The 6,850-nt window shown below is 34.4% G+C and overlaps 1 long non-coding RNA gene across 1 annotated transcript; it reads right to left on the reverse strand.

The window, feature by feature from the left end:
* Positions 1 to 2,625: 2,625 nt before the first annotated feature.
* LOC105774207 (uncharacterized) lies at positions 2,626 to 5,344 on the reverse strand. The gene is made up of 6 exons (XR_001127296.2): positions 5,017 to 5,344; positions 4,812 to 4,910; positions 4,641 to 4,736; positions 4,494 to 4,531; positions 4,019 to 4,403; positions 2,626 to 3,155 (listed from the first exon to the last, which is right to left on the reverse strand). It is a non-coding gene; the product is annotated as an uncharacterized LOC105774207 (long non-coding RNA).
* Positions 5,345 to 6,850: the final 1,506 nt, after the last annotated feature.

The following is a 6,850-nucleotide window of genomic DNA, read 5'->3' on the forward strand; positions in this document are numbered from 1 at the left end:
CTTGTGTGAGCAGCACCGTGTAGCTACGTCTTGATTGACAGCTTGTGTGAGAGACCCATTTATGGCTGGAGAGAGAGCATTGATATGATATATGAGTTAGTAGTGGTTTAGACCACATGTGGGCACTTAGTGTGTGAGATTCCTGCGTATCCGATATTATTCTAGTGGTTCAACGGGTATGAAAAAGGGAAGGTTCGACAAATGCTCCAGCAAGTGATACTATGAAAGTATGAAAAATATGAGTTGTTAATGATTGAAATATGCTAAGCCATTTGTTGAAAGTATGAATGCTTTGAAGTAATATGTATAAAAGCTACAATGCTATGAGATGATTTGCTATGCTATGTCATTTGCTAACTTGAAAGGTTGTTGTTGCTTAGGCTAATGCCAAGCCATGTTGGATAGTTTCAAGTTGATTTTTATGCTTTTAAGATGAAATGGTAAGTTTTGTTTATGAATTATGAGCTTACTAAGCATTACATGCTTACTTCGTGTTAATTTCTTTGTGTTTCTAGATAATTGGAAGCTCGTTCGAGCTGGAAGTTATCAGAGATTTCATCACACTATCCATTAGTTATATCGGTATATTTTGAAGATTTTGAGTCATGGTTATAATGGCATGTATAGGTGTTTTGTTTGATGAATTCTAGCCATTAAGTGTGGATTGTATATATATGACATTTTGGTTGATGATTTATTTGGTATGATGTATATTTATGTGGTATCTTGTGTGGTTGGTAACTTGATATTTTATTGGTTAAAATGATGATATGGAAATGTTATAATATGAGTTGGTGAATGGTGAAAAAGGGGATAGTCCATAATGTTGCTAATGGCTTGATTTGGTAGTTTGAGAGTGATCATCTTTTGGTCAATTTGGTATGGAATAGGTTAGTTGTGAATATGGCTATTTTGTATTGATTAGGTATACATATTTGGTTTATGAACATTGTGGCAAATATAGCATTGGAATGATCCAATTAGTAGTTTAGATGTGGAATAAAATGGTTAACTGTTTAAGTAAAATTCATTTGTTAAAATTGAGGTGTCATTTCAGCATATTGGTTGAATGGTTAGTTTCTAGGTTGTTTAAACTTGATTCTTGCATTTGTTAAGTGTGTTTTGAATGTTTGATTTTAGGTACAATTGGCTTGTGTATAAGATGGGATATTGGGTGAGAAAAATGGCTTGAAAATGGCCTATTTTTTGTCCACATGGGCAAAGACACGGGTGTATGTCTCAGTCGTGTGTGACACATGGCCAGGTGACACAGCCATGTGTCCCTTGTAGCTTTCAAAGGGTTGCAAGTCAGGCTATTACACGGCCTAGCACACAGCTTGGCACATAGGATGTGGGGTTATTTTGTAGGGTACATGGCTTGGCACACGGGCGTGTGGCTTGGCCGTGTAGCCCAAGTCAATGAGTTACACGAGTGCGGACACGGGCTAGGACACGACCGTGTGTCCCTATTTCAAATGCCCACGGCCTAAGACACAAGCGTGTCTCTTGGTCGTGTGAGTCTAAAAAATTTCATATGTTTGCAATTTAGTCCTGAATCGGTTCCAATGTCTATTTTGGGCTTCGAAAGCTCGTATAAGGGACCTTATGTATATTTTTGATTGATTTTGTTATGTTTTACCTTGTGATTTATTTATGATAATAAATTGTTCGTTATTTGACATTATGCTTCGGTAATGCTTCGTAGCCCTAATCCAGTGACGAATATGGGATAAGGGTGTTACACAAAGTCTTCGATATCCGTGTACACATGTTCATACAGCGCGTGCAACATCAAACCTAGACGTTGAACAATTCATAAATTATGTCTACATGCTACAATGCACATTGCGTATCTAGGGAAACGAATTTCTTGTAATGTCAGATGGCTCAAACTAAGAAATTCCATCGCTTGCTTTCGAGATGCTACCAGATCACAGTCTCTATAGACATCCTAAGGTCAACCACCTTCGGTGAAGATTCGAAATGACATGAATGTTAGGGAGATGAGGGAATCCAAATAGTACGAACTGTGCTGAAATTCCAGCCAGAACCGATCTACTTGCCCACATTGAGTCTATTGTGCTAATCAATCTTTTCGTGATGCCCACTTGGAAAATGATGAGTGATTTTTTATTTGTATCTATAAGTAAATCAATTTTGTACCTAATGATGAAAAAAAGTTTTAATTTGTATCAATTAATAACCCTAACTAGTTTTAATTTTAAAATATGGTTGTATAATTAATTATGGTTGTAAAATATTTAATTTTAAAATTAAATATTGTTGTAAAATTAAATAAATTAAAGGGTAAACTACAAAAATAGTCACTTTTGTTTGTTTCAGGTTACATTTTAGTCACTTATGTTTGAAATGTTACGTTTTAGTCACTTATGTTATTATTTTGTTACGTAGTGATCACTCTTCCGTTAAGTTCCATTATCTCCCTAACGATAATCCTACATGGCAGTCCAACTAGATTTTAAGTGCCAACTTGGATTTCCTAAATCTTAGTTAAAAAACAATTCATCTCCCCCTCTTTTTTTAGTTTTCTTTTTCAATTGACTAATAATAAAGCTATTATCATCAGAATTTTTTATTCACCTACAAAAACAAAAGAAGATTCAATTGAGGGTTCAAGTATGTCTTCTTCACCAACCTATGACTTAAAATCAAGCGGTTGTCGACAAATTTATGTAATAAGATAACTGCAATGACTACAGCATGTGAAAACCAAGCCAAAACCTGAAAAAGCAAAGGGTTGCCGTTACACCATCTGAAGACTTTCCGAAGGAAAGTCCAGAGGCAATGGAACAGATCACCATAAGCATCAAGGTGAGTCCATAAACTCGTTTTCGGCCTAATTTATCACCGAGCCAACCAAAGAAAAGCTGCCAAGCTAAAGTTCCACAAAAGGCCACACCATTAACAACAGTTGCAATACAAGGAGACAAAGTTCAGGCTTTTTAAAAAGTGCATCGAAATAGTAAATACGACCGAGTAATTTTGTGATAAGAGAGGTGCTAAAAAGGTCATATGCGTCAGTGAAGAAACCCATTCCAGCAATCACAATTGCTGTGAAATGGTACCATTGTGTCTTTGCTGCATCCAATGCATTAAGAACTCCAAGCTGGTTTGCCATTTCTGTCTTTTTTTACCTGACCAAATCAAGTAGGAAATTAACAAAACATAGGAATTCTGAGTTTTCTTTGAATAAACAATCCCATGTCAAATAAAAATGGAAAAAGCCCCAAGTTAAACAAAAGCTGATTCAACCATTAAAACAAACTGTTTTGGCTTTTCATTCTAAGATGTTGACTGGAACATCATTTTTTCACATGCTGCAATCATTGCAATTCATCTTATTACATAAATTTGTCGACAACCACTTAATTTTAAGTCTTAAAACATAAATTTGTCAGTGAAATAAATATACCTGAACCCTCTATTGAATCCTCTTTTGTTTTTATAAGTAAATAAAAATTACGATGATAATAACTTTCTTAGTTAATCGAAAAGAAAACTAAAATAAAGGAGAAAATGAATGGTTTTTTAACTAAGATTTAGAGTTTAAAATTTTAATTAATTAAATTCATTTAATTAAAATCTATTCTCTTCCCATTAGGAAATCTAAGTTGGCACTTAAAATCTAATTGGACATCACGCACAATTACCGTTAGAGAGATAGATAACTTGAAACTTAACGGAAGAGTAATTACTTCATAACAAAATATTAACATAAGTGACTAAAACATAACATTTCAAACATAAGTGACTAAAATGTAACTTAACAAATAAAAGTAACTATTTTTGTAGTTTACCCTAAATTAAAATGAAATTAATTTTAAAATTCAAAATTAATTAAAGAAATAAATTAATTACAATTTAAAAATATTATTTTAAAAAATCAAAATTAATTAAAGAAACAAGTTAATTACAGTTTTAAATAAAATTAATTTTAAAAAATCAAAATTAATTATAGAAAATGGGATGACAGAAGATGCGATGTGGAAAAAATTACCAATTTTTTCGATTTAGGGGTTGCTAGGAAAATTCTGTGTACTCCCCTTGCTTCGAAGGCCCAGGAAGATGCGGTCATTTGGCAAGCAGAGCCCTCAGGAGAATATATCGTTCGGAGTGGGTATAGGTAACAAGGCCTCGAGTATGCAAATTCAATAGAAGGGGACAATTCCTATATACCTTATTACAACAAATTATGGAAGCTTAATTTGCCAGAAAAGGTCAAAATCATTTTCTGGCGTATTTTCAATAATCTAATTCCAAATTCCTATAATTCGTACAATAAAAGATTGGTTGGAGCAGCGACTTGCCCAAAATGCTTGAGAAGTGAGGAGACGTTGGAGGATGGTTTTCGCAACTGTCCGTTTGCAATTGAAACCTGGCATCTGTTAGATATCAGATGGGAGGGAGTAAGGAATGATGAAAGTTATCAACAGTGGATTCAAAATTTTTTTTCACATTCTGCATAGTTTTACCTGTCGAAAGATTGTTTGTGCAGTTTGGTCTCTTTGGTCTACAAGAAATAAATGGGTTCATACCAAAACGTTCATCTCACCACGGCAAATATTGAGGCAGACCATTGATTTTTTTGAATGAAATAGATGAGATTGCAAAGAAACTACCTGTCACCAAGGTGGGGTGCGAGAGGTGCAGGCCACCGGAAGTCCCTTTTATAAAAATCAAATTTGATGCCGCTTTCCAGGCTACCACATCAATATCTTATTCGGGAATAATTGTTAGAAATGGCAGATCGAGAATTTTAAGTATGAGAGCCGTTAAAAATGAGAACATACCTTCACCTTTCGCGGCCGAAGCTCTTGCATGCCTCCAACCGCTCAAAGTGGGGAGGGATCTGGGGTTGAGGGAGGTGATGGTGGAGGGTGATTCATTATCTGTGATAAAGAAAGCAAGATCGGAAAATCTGGACAGATCAGCCATTGGCCCTTACATTTTGGACATAAAAAATGAAGCAGGGAAGTTCAAGGAGGTTCGCTTCACCTAAGTTTCACGTTCGGCGAACAGATCTGCGCATTGTCTGGCAACGGAGGGTTTTAGAAGGGAAGCTGGCTGGGGTCTCGACCAAGACACGCTAGAGTTGTTTGTGGCTCGAGAGAATCGGAACTCTTTCACTTACGCCGGCGAGGAAGATGTGTAGGTGACCGGATAGAACGATTTGTTTCTTCGAAAGGATTGTGAAGGGTGGAGAGGAAGTGAAGAATCTGGACGGTTGCTTTGGAACGGGAAAAGGAAATGTTTCATTTCCAAAAGATAATTCATTGACCTGTTCGTTTCAGTTTGGCGTGCCCCGAGAAGTCGCGTGCATTTTTTAGTGGGACTGGGCTCCATTTACTATGCCGGGGTTTTAAATTTTATTTTATTTCTTTTTTATTTTTCTTTTCTTTTTCAGTTTTGCTTCGGTTCAGTGAAACTGTCTTTTATTATATTGGTTTATTAATAAATTAACCCAACTAGTATTTATTCAAAAAATTTAAATCGAAATTAATTAAAGAAATAAATTAATTACATTTTAAAATAAAATTAATTTTAAAAAATAAAAATTTAAAAACCAATAAATTAAATTTAAAAATCAAGAAATAAGTTAATTAAAGTTTAAAATAAATTTTATATAGAAAACAAAATAAATTAAATAAATAGTGATGCGACGGGTCAATGGGCCATGGCCATATAATAGTTGACACCTGAAATTGGATTGGGCCTGGGAAGACCAGTTTAACACCCCTAACCCGTATCTGTCACCGGAATAGGTTACAGAACATTACCGTAAAAATGTAACTTATAATCATTCATTTCTAAACATTTCATAAATCATATCATAATACATTCAAACATATGCATATCTTCTCATATTTGAGCCCTCGAGGCCTACAAAAAACACTTTAAAATGATTTGGGACTAAATCAAAAACATTTAGAACTTTATGGAACAAGATGGAAATTTTCACATTGCAAGGGTCACACGGCTGAGACACACACCCGTGTCCAAGTCGTGTAACAATCAAATAGGGACACATAGCTGGGTCCCAGCCCGTGTCTGTGCCCGTGTAACTCACTGACTTTGTAACAGCTCATTTTTAGTAAAATTGGAACAGTGGCTTTAAGACCACAAATCTAAAGTCAAAAAAATTATTTTTATTATCATTTTACGGTCTACAGCATGATAGAAATACCGTATAAAAATTTCATTAAGAAATTTTATCGTTTACATGCTTAATTTGATAAAAAGGACTAAATCGCGTAAAGTGCAAAAGTTGAGTTCTTATAGCTAAAGGTATTAAATAGCTATAGGGCTTTTAAGTGGATGTCTTTATATGGTAATTAGACCATTTATGAGTTAGTGGAAGATGTTGGCTTGACAATTTTGAAATTTGGTTTAATTATTAAGGTTAATTTTGGAAATTATTAATTATATGTTATAATAGATAAAACAAATGAAAAAACCATCACCTTTTAATTGTTTTCAACCAAATTTAGAAGAGGAGAAGCCATTGTTGAAGCTTAACTTTCGGTAACCCTAATTTCTTCAATTAGGTATGCATTTTTAATCTGTTTTTAATGATTTCTATGTTTTCGGGATCGTTATAGCTTAATCTAGCTAGTTCGGGGACTAATTTGTAAAACTGTAAAATTATTAAAAACATCAAAATCTACCGATATAATCGCTAGATAGTGTAATAGATTTCTGACAAGCTTCCAACCTGATCGAGCTTCCGATAATCTGTAAAGTAAGAGAAAGATAACCACATAAGCAAGGAATGCTTAGTAAGCTCGTATAAGCTTTAATCATAATATTCCATTTTAAATATGAACTTTAT

The sequence above is a fragment of the Gossypium raimondii genome, chromosome 13, assembly GCF_025698545.1.
Source record: "Gossypium raimondii isolate GPD5lz chromosome 13, ASM2569854v1, whole genome shotgun sequence".
Lineage (NCBI taxonomy): Eukaryota > Viridiplantae > Streptophyta > Magnoliopsida > Malvales > Malvaceae > Gossypium > Gossypium raimondii.